We start from the raw sequence: 14,367 nt of genomic DNA on the forward strand, positions 1-14,367 counted from the left end.
AGATAATTGAGGATAATCTATATTTCAAGGCTGGCTGTTTAGGACCTTAATTCATCTTTGTCATGTAACCTAACATATTCATGGATCCCAAGGATTAGGATGTGTTGAGGAGGGGACTATTCTGCCTATTGCGATAGGATTTTTTTTTTCCATTTTACCCAAAAAATTTAAGGTAGGAGGATCTTCTTGCAATTCAATTCAGATAGTCCTAGTCAGAAATAAGATATAGTTTAAACTTGATAAATGAGGTTCTTAAAATTTTATTAAAATTCTTAGTTTGATTCTAATTATGTAGTTTGAATATAGGTTATTCTACTTAGGGAAAGCATCATAAAGAAAATCACTATTAAGAAAATTTGAATAATTTTTTTAAATTGCATAACAGAAAAGAAATAAAAATACTTATGTCTTAAGACAATGGTATTTTTAAAGTATTATACTATCCCATGTGGGTCCAAACTAAAATTTTGATTTTGCTTATTTTCTGAAAAATTGAATCTCAAGTTATGTTTTCAGCTCCAAAAATACATAAAATGAAATAAGGAAAGGGTCTAAATCTCAATAACAGAGTTAATATTATAAATTATTATAACATTGAATATATAACTGAATAACTATTATAATATTCAAGATACTGGACTCCTTACTTCTAGCATCCTCAATTGCCATGTTTCAGAAGGGGAAAAATTGTTTTTATGACGATAAAGTCTGTTTGATTTAAGAGCACAAACATTTGCACTGGTGTATTTAATGCCATCTAAAACTACATTTGAGGATCTCTTCTAGATCCAACTGAGTGTCTTTTATTATACATATTTTAAAATATATGTTATCAATTTTAATTTTATTTTATTTTTCCTCTTTCTTGTTTCAGATAATTTTATTGTCTTTATACATGCTATTTTGTTATGTTTCATATTATCATTTCATTATATCATACATATCTCTAATATTGTATGACAATTTTTTATTGAATAACTATTTTGAACTTGATCAATCTCATTTCTTGCAGTGAAAAAAATGTTCCTCTTGATATGTTGTTCTCTTTAAGCATCAAGAGGAAAATGACTAGCCATGTTACAAATATTATGTCTTGATTGTTTTTGTCTTTTAGTAAGATCAGCAATTCATTTAACCTCCTTAGTCTACTCACTCAAAATTAGGACTGTTGCTGTTTAGATTGTTTTTTAAAGTAATTTAAAATGTCTTATCACACACAGAATAGAAAAAGCTCAATGGCCAACAAATAGAAGAAATTAATATGTAAATTTTAAGTTGTTTTCAATGTTATGTGCAATTGTAAAATATGTGTTCATATCTGAATTCCATAGTTGGAAACTGAGAATGACTGAAAATAAGAATTGGTGAATTTTATGCCTCATTTACAAAATATTTTGTCAGAAAACCCTATTTTATCTGTGTTATTGACAATATTTCTCTTGGGGAAAATGTACGTGGTTTATTATCTTTATAGAGTTAGAAAATGTTGAGATTTCCTTGAAATAAATGTTTTTTGATAAAACTAAAGTAGTTTATAGTATCTGAGGACCAAGCGTCAAGCAGAAAAGTTAGCGCTGCGTCTGTATAAAAGTTAACATATAATGTATGAAAAATAAGCCTATCTCACAGACATAGTCTTCTAAGCCATCAAAAATTTTTCATAGTTTCAATTACCTTCGTAGGACTACATTTCGTTACTGTATTTTGTTTATTTTGTTTGTTTATTTATTTTATTTTTAACTCAAAGGAAACACTGTCTTCACAAGTACACAGTTGTTGAGAGAACTAAGGGAGGGATAAGATCTATATTCTTGAGACACAGTGCCAAAAATTATACAGGGTTTGTTTGGGAGGAACTACTACTCAGAATAAAATAATATATTTAAAATCAAAAGAATAGGGCAGAAATAGAGTTTCTGGAACATGAGGACAAAGTTGAGAATTGGTCTCATGAACTGGGAGACTTACAGTGAATAAAACTGAGGCAAAAGATCAGATTGAAAGAATTAATAGTAAATTTCTTCCACTCACAGACAAGATTAGTCACACTACAGTGGGAAAACAAGGAAAACCATTTGACAATAAATGACTGCCACTAATAACTGCATTTGGATTAAGGACTCATGTAATAAGTTAACATTTTGATGACCATCCTGAACAGCAAGTATAGACCCTCCGGGAAAAACCTGGGAAAAGTCACTCAAAATGGCCTAAACTTTCATCACCACATTGACATATGGTAGATGCTAGATGGAAACAGGGGAAGCACTTGATATTTCACAAAAAAAAAAAACAAACCCAAAAAAGTGCATGGAAGAAGAAAGGAAGGGAAAAAAGTATTTTAAACTTCTGTAACATATTCTATCTCATCAAAGTCCTTTAATTTTATAGTGTCTGAGATGCATTAAGACAAAAACATTAGCAAAATTATGTTTTATTATCTTTAGTTTACAAATGAAGACTTGGGGGTTAGTTGGTTAGCCTGAGGCAACACAGAAAGTGACTAAAAGATCTTTTATCAAGTGTTTCAAAATCTCATAATTATCCTTTAAAAAAAGTAATATTCAAAAATCTTGAGCACATTAAGAAGTCTGTTACCTAATAGCCTAACATTAACAAACATAAGCTAATTATTTGTTTCTCTTATGAACACAGCAAAATCATTAGGTGTTTCAGTTTCTTTCAAGTTCAATTTCAGCAGTGCAGTTTTCTAGGACACTGGCAGTTATAGTCATAACACTGTTTTCTCAACTCTAGTTTGGCAAAATAACAAAAACATAACAGATGCTGTGTACACTGTGTTAGACACTGTGGTTTAAAGATGAATAAATACGAAGTCTAACCTGGATGAGTATACAGTTAAGTGAAGGAGGCAAATGCAAATAAATCATTAAATCATATGTTTCCAAGTGTTACCATAAAGGTATAGTAATGAGCAATCGACTATGCCTGAGGGCAAAGGCAGATGGCTTTTTAGAAGACAAGAATTAGAGTGAAATCATACAAGATACTCCAGGAGAGAACTTTCACTTCTGATTAAAATTTTTAAAAGTTGCAAGGGAATGTCACTCCCTCACTAATCAAGAGAACAAGTAGAGTAAGAAATGAAATCACAGAAACTCACTGAGCCCAAAACATAAAGCAAATCTGCACTTACCCAATTCTTTTCCACAGGCCTTTACTGAGAGCATATAGGTAGTACCCTGAAGATGACTGAAGCACGCTGGGCAAAATCCTTAGGCAGGCAGGGCCATCCTCTAAGCTGAAACCAGGTGAAGACTTAGAGCAAGACACAGAATCTCAAAGAATAACTCTGGAGCGTTCCAGATCTTGATCGGTATAAGGCAGTGACTCTTGAAGCCTAAGAATTCAAAGAAACCCAGATGATGCACATTCTTTTCAATTACACTTTGGAGCAACCAAAAGATAGGCCATGTACTGGATGATAAAATATGTCTCAAATTTCTTACGATAAAGATAATACAGAGTATGTTTTCTGATCACAATGGCGTTAGAGTGATAATTAGTAACTCTAGGATATCTAAAAAATCCCAAAACATCTGGAAATTAAGCCTTGCCATTGTATACAACTTACAGATTAAACACACACACACACATACACACACAGGAAATAGATATAAATTAAAAGGTAAAGAAAACACAGTGTATTAAACTCCAGAGTTAGCAGCTATAACACTGTTAGAAATTTATAGGTTTGAGTGCCTATGTTAGTATGGAAGACATATGTAAAACCAATGACCTAAGCTTCAAAATGAAGAAGATAGTGAAAGAATAGCAAGATTAGCCTATAACGTGGCACACATTTTTCAGGTGTTGTTAACTTACATTTATATACAAATACATATATATTTTTAGTGGAAATCACATTCTCAGATGAAGGAAGCTAAGAGATTTTGTCATCTACATATCTACCTTAACAGAATGGCTAAAAGAATCTTGGAACATCAGAAAGGATAAAAAAACAGTGACAAGAATTTTAAAAATGGGTATCTACAATAAAATTTTCTTTTCTTTAGTTTCCCAAGCTATGTTTCACGGTTGAACCAAAAATTATGGCACTGGCTGTTGTATGTCTCAATATATAGAGAGTAAATATACAAGGCAGTTATATTTTCTTTATTTTTAAAAGATATTTACACTGGGTAAAGATCTTTAAATTGACAATTTGATTTTTCCTTCACTGTCTTAAAGAACTACTCTCTTGTCTCACTCATTGTACTGTTTCTGCCAAGAAAACCACTGTCATCTTATTTTTGTCTCTCTGTACATAGCATGTCTTTTTTCCTCTGGCTGCTTTTAAGACTTTATCCTAAACTGTTGTTTTGAGCACTTTGATTGTGATTATAATAAGCCTGTATGATAATTTTTGTCATGTTTCTTTTGATTGGACTTCATGGAGATTCTTAGATTTGGTGGTTTATAGTTTTCACTGAATTTGGAAAGATTTTCTCCATTATTTCTAGAAATATTTTACTGTCCTCTCCCTCCCCTCTGTCCTTTCCTTTGTGGACTCCATTTTCACATATATCTGGTTACTTGAAGTAGTCCTGCCTCTCACTGATGCTCTTTCCTTTAAGTCTTTTTTTAATTCCATTATCTTTCTGTGTTTCCTTTTGGGTGATTTCTTTTCCAATGTCTTTGAGTTTACTAATATTTTATTTTGTAATGTATATTCTTATCATTATTCTCATCTGTATTTTCCATTACACAAACTTGTCTTTATTTCTGAAATTTGATTTATGCCTTTTTACATCTTCTATGTCATAATAACTTTTCTATGTTATAATAACTATTGTAATATCCTCATCCTCTAACATCTGAGTCAAACTTGCATTGGTTTTGACTGAGTTTTCTCCTGTATGTGAGTTTTATTTCCTTGATTCTTTGCTTGCAGAGTAATGACTGATTTTTTTTATTAGATGCTAAACATTAAGAATTTTTTCTTGTTAGGGGGCAGATATTTTGTATTCCTATAAAAATTCAGGAGTTTTGTCTTGGGACTCACTAAATCAGTGGGAAAGAGTTTAATCCTTATAGGTCTTGGTTTTACTTTTCATGAGGCAGGGGCAGTACAGTATTTAGTTTAGGGTTAAATGCTCCTTCTTTCTGAGCAAGAATCTTCTGTGTTCTTTACCCAACGCCCCATGAATAATGAGTTTTTTGATTCTGTTTGGAACAGGCATTTGTCCCAGCCCTGTTTAAGCACTAGGCACTGCTGCCTCTAACAATAGAGTCTAATGTGGTTCCTTCTCGGCCCTTGTATAGTTTCTTTACAGGCTTTAGCTTGTCAATACTCAGTGAAAAATTGAGGAGAACCCTCTGTAGATCCCTAGAGTTCTCTCTGTATGCAGCTCTCTTTTCTCTGTCCCGAGAACTTCAGCCACCTTGCTCTTTCTGGCCCCTTAGCTATGTCTCCTCAACTCGGGAAGTCAATGGGCTCCAATTGGATGCTGCCTCCCTGTGCCACTGCCTGGAAACTAATGGTATTTAGTTGGGACACTTTTAGGACTCATTTGTTTTTCATCTTTAAGGGACTACTTTCCTTTGTTCCCAAATAATCACTGTCTTGCAAGCCATTGTATCATTTCGTGGTTGTTTCAAGTTGTATCATAAATTTATCCCCTATCTTGGCCAGGAGTAAAAATTCCAGTGTATTTTTTAAATGAATGAAAGAATGAAAGAATTAGGAATAATACTGGTACAAGGATGAAGGAAACTCAGTCTTGATTGCATTGCCTAGAACAACAGATTATATCATTTTTGCTACAATAGCTTAAGAGTATGAACAGCCAGGCTGTCATGTGCAACATCAGGTCCCTATTTTAGGGGTACAGCAACCTATTCTGGAGTAGCCACTTTGGAGAGATGTGACATCTCCCAGCCTGAAGTGGCAAAATTTCCATTTCAAAAACAAGACAAGAATGACCAGAAATTATACATTCAATATGATGAAGTAGTTTGAGTGTTTCAAAGAACCTGGTGAATAAAACGGAACGGTTTTAAAATAAGGAAATGAAAGTTCTAACATTTTAAGTGAAACAGTAAAAGATATAAAGTAAAAGACAGTAAAAGGGTATCTGTCCTTGTTTTATACCCCAAGCTGATGAAGTGAAATGATTACTGAACAAATAATAATTTCTTTTATTTACATAGTTTATACTTGAAAATTTTAATTCAAATATGTAATATAGTTTTTGAAATTCTCATACCCCAAAATGTCAGAAAAAGATACCATTAAATTTTAGCTGAATTATAAGAGTTCTGGCCTTGGACTTTTTTCTTTTTTCTACTAGATATACTGAATAGTATGCTATATATCAGGTGAACCACACTCAGTGGGGCATAAGGTGTGAATTTATGAGTATCCGCAGTAGGAAGAATGAAATAAACCTCTCACTAATGTTATTATTCTCTGCCTATTTAATGCTTATCACAATACTTAGAATATACTAGACACTAAATAGTTTGCTGATTGAATTAGAAGACATGTCAGAACATAGAGCTATCTCTGGGGTTTTGAACAATAAATGATATGAAAAGATTTTCTGATGAAAAGCAGGCAATCATAAAAGATTCCAAAAGTCATGGATATGATTAAAAGACTAAATAATGGGAGTGATTTATTTGGGATTGGGGGGGTATTTGCATGTTAGCACCCACACACTTTTCTTATCTGTCCCATTTCATAGAACAATGCACAAAATTATTATTAAATAATTACATATAAGGAGCTAAATTTCTTTTTGCAAAGTTTTTTTAGTGACATATCTCTTACATAGAAATTCTTTAGAAATAAGAATCTGCGTGCAGAGGGAACATTATGAGTACAAGCAGAGGTGGATTCCTTCATGGATCTGTCCAACCTCTAATGCCTCCTTCCTTGATTAATGCCCTCTAATCCTACACTGAAGACTTTGGCTCTGTAACTGACTCGGAGAGCAGTAATTCAAGTTTTATATGTTATAAAGAACTGATCTCTCAGGCCCTATCTTTATTATAGTTATCAAAATTATTTACTAATTAATGTATGATTTAGCAATGTGGTATTAACCAAGGACAAAAAAAGGGGAGAGGAGGGTAGGAAAAAGGGGGAGAGAAAGAGAGAGGGAGAGACAGAGAGAGACAGATAAAGAGAGAGAGAAATATCAAGAGACCAAGACATGCTGAAAGCCTTGGGGGTGGAATGAAAACCATAAAATCATATCATGGTGGAAAGAATACAAAACGAAGGCTATGGAGCTGCCATGGAGCTGCCCTGTCCGTTATTGTAGCCAATAGGCTGGTATGGTTAGTAAGTATCTGCCATTTACCCAGTCCAATTGAGACACGCTGTAAGTATAAAATACATATCAGATTTTGAAGACAGTATGAGAAAAAAAAACTTGTTAATAATATTACGTTGACTGTACAGTCATTAGCTGCATGATGACATTTTGGTCAACAACTGATTATATATGTAAGAGTGGTTGCATAAAATTATAATATGGTATTTTTACTGTACCTTTTCTATGATTAGATACGTTTAGATATGCAAATACTATTGTGTTATAATTCCCCACAATATTCAGTACAGTAACATGCTGTACAGGTTTGTAGCCTTGGAGCAATAGGCTGTACCATGCAGCCTAGGCGTGTAGTAGGCTATGCCATCTAGGTTTGTGTAAGTACAGTCTGATATTCGAATAATAACAAAATTGCCTAATGTATTTTTCAGGACATATCCCCATCAAGAGATGAATAACTATACGTTAAAATTATGTTTGGGACACATTAGGGTAAATAAAATAACTATTGAAATTAAGTTTGCCAGCCTTTTTCACTTTTATAGTGTGACAACTAGAAAATTGTAAAGTTACATATGTGGTTTGCATTTATGACTCACATTATATTTATACTGGGTAGCGCTTTTATAGAGTGTTCTTCTTTATCTGCTTAATTCAGAGACTTCAGCATAATCTATGGACTCTCTCTCAATAAAAATGCATAATTTCCCCCACAGACAAAATTATGTATATAACTCTAAGGATTCTTCTGATATATTGGACCTGATTATGGCCCAAGTTAAGAAATCCCTGTCACAGAAGGGCTACCCTCATCACACCAGCCGTGCTATCTCAGAGACCAGAGAAAACCTCTGCCCTGGGGGTTTCATGAGGCTTTCAGGCTGAGGCACACACAAAAGCAGCGAAGCAAAGGATTTATGCATTCTAACATTTCCCACAACAATCTTGACTTCTTTACCAGTTGTTTTTCTCCTACCCAGTACTTGTTCAGTTTAGAATATATCTTTATATTTATAGTGTCTGCCTAACCACAAGTCAGAGTCCTGAGGATAAAGACTTCCTTTGTCTACTTCATGCTTCAAAAGCTGCCTACTTGCATGATTTTCCAAGCAAAACAAAGTAGCCCTAGCCACAGATTTGAGTGATTTTTCACATCTCATTTAGTTTCAAGGAACACATAGTCTAGATATTTGGGAATTACATTTTATAGACATAAAATCACAACTGTGAAATATGGATTGTTAAAGCATAAGCAAGCCTCAGAGAAACTTGATTGATAGTGGTAGACAGAGTAAGATTATCAGCAGTAAATGATCCAATGTTAATTTGATTGTGATTAGATGCAAAGCCTTCCATGTCACGGTGTCACCTCTGAACAACAAGCCTTTCCATAATGAACTGGAAATCAAGCTAAGAACTAACCTTGTGAAGGACTTTCCTACTAGAAAAATTTGATTGTTTTGGGCATCACTGTTTTAAGCTGAAACCTAAGGAGAAGTTAGGACAATTGTATAACCACTATGTCCTAGAATGAGGACTTGTAGAAGTTTTTGTTGGTTTGTTTTTTAAACAGTCCTTTATTTTCTTACATAATTACATAATTCTTCACAGATTACAGCTAGTTAAATGATTAAGGCAAGTATATATTCTTTATATATATACTTTATATATATATACAATAAAATTGTTTTTATTTTCTGCAAAATTAATAGTACCTCATCCCATTTTCAATATTAATTCTCTTCAATTATATTATTTTAATTCTATTTTAAAAATTAGTAAACATTTACCCTGTGTCCAGCAGTACAATAAGTGCTATGACAGAGACAAAAAGAAATAGAAGAAATGTTCTTGTTTTCTATATGCTTGCATTTTCCTTGGGAGAAGAAGACATTTTGGTTGAAATATAGCAGTGAAATATATAATTAAGTGAGACAATTGAGGAACACACTAAATTTTAAAAAAAGGTTTAAATGAAATGGTAAATATTAGAAATGCTACAAAAAGTCAAGAGGGAAAAATGCTGTGAAAATATATATTGAAGAATCTGGTCTTGAAAGCGATGGAGCTTTGGACACCCCAACTGAGCAGAGAAAAACAAAGTCAGGAAAGTTAGTGTTTTCCATTCGTTTTCATGATAGATAGGGGACATGAAGGACATGGCAATATTTGTAAACTCATTAGGGCAAACTGAGAAGCTGTAAATGTGCCGGAGATAACCAGCCAAGGGCTCCAGTTTTCCCAGGCCCTGCTTAGGCACACAGTAGCCTAAGGGTTTCAATATCTTGGCACACTTAAAACTTATTTGTGTTATATTTGTGGGAGACTGCTGATTTATGGAACATCTTTCTGAGGCATTCCTTCCTAAGAGATCACTGGGTTTTTTTCCAAGGTAGGTGGGGTGTTTGTTTTGTTTTAACTATAAGAGTCCATTATCTGACCCAAATGCAGCAAACTAGAGGCAAATTAGCAGCTATAAAATATCCTAATATGAGAACTCTGACAAAAAAGAGATGTCTTAAACTACCCATTGTCTGGCTGACTAAATCACAAACCCTCTTAAAGAGGTTGAAGTAAGACTTCCAGAGAATATATAAAGTAGTGTAAAAAAGAAAAAGAAAATTTGTACTGCTTTAAGATCAAAGCAGTACAAATTATAAGGAAACAGAAAACATGGGTAAATATAAGCCATGAGAGAAAATAAAAAAGATAATGTCAAAATCTGAGCAGGAAAAGCAAATTATTAGGGAAAAAAACAGAAAATGACAGACCAAGTCAAGGAGGTAACATATTTTCTGGAGAAGGAAATAAGCTGTGATTTATTCCAAGGCACCAATTATTAGACTCATTGCTGCTGAGTCATCAGAACTGCTCTTGGACACAAGAGTCACTGTTGATCCTGGAAAGGCCGCGGTGTTGCCTTTCTCCAAGGCGTCTGAGCTCTCCTTGGCAGAGCACTCACTCTACCTTGGAAGCCCTTGTTTTGGTCAATAGATGTTAGCAAACAAGATGTGAGCTGAAATGTGCTTGTACATCGGGACTTAACCTCTCTTGCTGTTCTTTAGACCCCTGAGATTGTTGTATGGAAAAAATCCAGGCACACCACATAAATGTGGAGCAGAGACCAGCTCACCCAGCTGAAGTCTTTCAGGCTAAGCACTTTACGGGACATTATCTCGGTCCATGCAGCCCTAGATGAGCTGACCCAGACCAGAAGAACCATCCAACCAACCCAAAGAACTGTGAGAAATAGTAAGATGTGTTGTTTTAAACCAGGCTTCTGTAAAGTGCCATATTACAACATTATTGACTTTGTGAATCATATGATATCTGTCTCAAGTATTCAGCTCTGTAGTTGCAGAAGAAAGCAGCCACTGAGAACAAATAACTGTATGGATATGACTGTGCATGCCAGCAAAACTTCATTCAAAGGTAATTTATAGTTCCAGTGAAAGTACTATTGCCATAGTTTGCTTACTCCTGTTTAAAACTAGTAAGTTTAGAGGTGGTTTGTTACATCGCAAAAGCTAAAAAATACACTAATTTTATTTCCTTTCTCATCTTCCCTATCTAGTTAACTACTTCTTCTTGCCCCTTAGAATTCAGTATAAGTATCATTTTAGAAAGCCTAAAAGCATAGGTTTTAGAATAAGACCAATCTGAACTTGAATCTTGGTTCTGCCTCTTACTATATGTTAGACTTGGGAAAGTTATTCTGTCTGAGTTTTAGTTTCTTCATCTATAATTAAATGCTTTTTCTAATTTAATTTCTTTAATTTTTTCATCTATAATTAGATGCTTAATCTATAATTAGATACTTTATCTAATTTTTTAGATAATTATAATGTTTTAATTTTTAGATAATTATAGTTACCGATTATGTAATTATAGTCTTATTACCTTTACTCCCAGTTTAGAATAGATGTTTTATACCAACATGGTATCTCATGCATACTCCTGTCTTATTTTGACACAAAGGAATTAACTCATCAATAAGAAAGATGTTTTTGTCTTCTGATGATGATTCCTTCTGAGAGGACACTCATTTGCTGCCTCATTCCTGACTTCTCTCTGTCCTTTTACTAAGCTCAAGATACTGAGCTCAGTTCCTACCTTATTCCTTTTGGAGAGGTGAGTACCCTCTGAGAGCGTACATCCTCTTCTCCTCCCCCAGGTAATAGCATCACCTGTGGGGAGGACCAGTCCAGAGCTCCAAGATCAGATTAGTACATCTGTCTGGTTCTAGAGTTCAGCGTTAGGTATTAGAAGGACCCATTTGTTTCTCACATTAAGCTATATCCTCCCACCTTGGTCCTATCATCTATAACAGTTTAATTTTCACTCTCATATTTCTGGTTCTCTGTCATATTTCTCAATTGATTCATATCTCACTCACAGAACAGAAGCAATTGTTATTGAGTTTCTTCAAGATCCCAACATACATATAAAATGCTTAGACCAATAACTAAAAAGTAGTGATAAATCTCCTGTAGGGAAAAAGGGTAGGATTTCTAACTCCACTAACTAGAGTAGCCTTACAAAAATGTATCATAAATATTGAGACTGTTTGCAAGAAGAAAGATAGGCATTTCACTCCCTGCTGGCTACTTGCTGAACCACAGAAATTTGTTTGCCAATCCTATGCCTCTAATCTAAATCAGCATGAGTGAGTTCTTGAGAGAATCTGACATGTGTCCCCAAGATCTTTTCAGTGTAAGTTAAGTTAGAGAGAAAGGCTGAGGGCTCACTGGAGGAGACCTCATTGGCACTAGCTGGACAAGCTGCACTTCAGGTGAGCCGGTTTCCCTGTGGGCTGAGTGGGACTGTAGGTCTGTCCTCTGGGCATGGTTTTCCCAATAGGAAGAAGACATAGGGCACTGCTTAGGGGAAAGAAATGAACAAGAAGCATAAGGGCATCAGCAGAGCGGCTCATGAAGCTTGTTAGAGAACAAGGCCATGAAGCTTGCCGAGGAGCAAGATTCCTACAGGAGGATTTCCAAATAAATCACCAAAGACGTATTTCAATGCTTGTAATAGCAGATGCAGTCAACTGCCAAAGTCAGGAACAGATGAGGAAGCAGGCCTTCTTTTTTGTTTTTCTCTCATCTCTTTTCCTCCCCCTCATAGCTCCATACCCTACTTCAGACAAAAAACAAAGACCTAAGAGGAAGTAGAACACATATAATAAAAGAACAAATCAAATTACCCTTCTTCCCCCTGAACATCAGACCAGGAATTAGCTAGAGAGAAAGGAAAAACACATTTAAAATTTTGGTTTAAACTAGAGTAGACTTTATTATACCCAACGAAGATATTATTCTTTCAGCTGAAAGAGACCAGAATGGGACATGAAAAGAAAGAATTAAGTTGTTTCCTGATTTTATCCTCCCGAGTACAGCCCTTGCAATAATCAATATATAAGTGTGTACAAACATTAATTATTGGATTTTATCTTTAAATAAGATTTGGTTGTTGACATTATAATAGGAGAATAAACACACTTCTAGCCTTTTTATGAGCAGAAAGAAAATTAGAGCTGATTATGACAGGTCAGTAAAATGAGTTTATTCAGTCTTATGTAAATCATAAAAATAATTTTTAATTACTCTTCTACAAACACCAAGATTATTTGAGCTTGCAAAAAAGCTAGAGGTGTATCATCATACTAGCCACAAATTCAACAGTTTATGTGTTTAAAAAAATACAAAGAATGTACACCTGCAGAATATGGATGAGATAAAAAACTTAGTATAGCCTCTTTTAGTCTATAGAAATAATCACTAGATCCCTTCCTCTAGCATACTATATTATTTAAAAGGCATGATAAGTGTTCTCTAGCTAAATAGCTGTTTCTAATCTGCACCTTTATCCTTAAAAGATTTTGCAACCAATTTTGTTTTCTTCTTCATTTGTTGTACATTTCCTCTAGCAATGCTGGGTTAAACTTTTCATCACAATATTTTGTCACTGCATTCTCATTTAATACAAAACCATATGACTTCTGAAAAGGTCTACAATAATTTAAGCGTCCCTAAGCACACCATTTCTCTGACTACATGCATTTTTTATATCCTAACTCTTATTGTAATGTTTATGATCAATAAAGATGCTTGCTCAGAAGTAGAATAAATTTGTGAACTATTAATATTTAATGTCCTAGACCTTAAATCATTGACCACTTTTAACCTAAATAAAATTCTTTTGTACTCTGTGTTAGTTTATGAAAACCAAGAGCAAAAAATCAACAAAATCATTCTTATTTGTAAGTTTCAGAAAAAATTACTTCTACATATTTATGGACAAAATCAAGTTCTATCCAATTTATTTCTGCTGAAAGGTCATTTGGAGGAAATGTATGTATGGCTTAGATAACTTTCAAGGAATTTGGATGGGAATTTTGTGCCTGGAGGATGGATTCTCATTCCCAAATGTGCAACATTCTTGCGAATTTAAGCAAAATAATCATAATAATTTGATAAATGGATATAAAGAAATGCACAGAATCAGCAGATGGGAATGCTACAAAACAAAGCCCAGAAGTTGCTAATATCAAAAAACAAAGAAAGAAGAAAAAGGTGAAAAAAAGGAGTTAGATGAGCTCGTTGTCAGAACCACAACCAAGTCAAGCATAGAAATAGACTGGAGAGTGTGTTATTGCTGGACGTTAGCTATTACAGGGCACCGTTAATACTAGCACTGCACACTGCCTGCTGGGCCACCTCCAGTACAGCTCTGGCATCCTGATGTCACTGCTGCCGCTGCCAGCAGCACTCAGTGCCTAGTGCCTACTGCAACTTTCCATGCAAGCTGACCTGGGGTTCGGTCTTTAAATCACTCGTTGAAGTGAATAAAATATGAGTGAAAGCTTTGATTGGTTGAATGTAAGATCTTTTCACAACTTAATTTCCAAAGGTCTAAGAAAGCAAGTATCTCACTTATGGAAGGCAGAATGTCAAACACAAAAGGAGATTCCAATGTCAAGGAAGTAAAAAAGAAAATACAAAGTATTAATATGTCTCTCAAGTAATATCAAGCCATCTGTGAGGCCTGTATGATTGGAAAT

At 34.3% G+C, this 14,367-nt stretch overlaps 1 long non-coding RNA gene across 1 annotated transcript in view; it reads right to left on the reverse strand.

Moving 5' to 3' along the window:
• Positions 1 to 3,333: 3,333 nt before the first annotated feature.
• Positions 3,334 to 14,367, reverse strand: part of LOC123642232 — a 252,887-nt gene continuing 241,853 nt past the window's right edge. The window contains exon 7 of the long non-coding RNA XR_006736405.1: positions 3,334 to 3,361. This is a non-coding gene — a long non-coding RNA (uncharacterized LOC123642232). The remainder of the gene's footprint in view (positions 3,362 to 14,367) is intronic.

Source organism: Lemur catta, chromosome 7 (genome assembly GCF_020740605.2).
Source record: "Lemur catta isolate mLemCat1 chromosome 7, mLemCat1.pri, whole genome shotgun sequence".
Lineage (NCBI taxonomy): Eukaryota > Metazoa > Chordata > Mammalia > Primates > Lemuridae > Lemur > Lemur catta.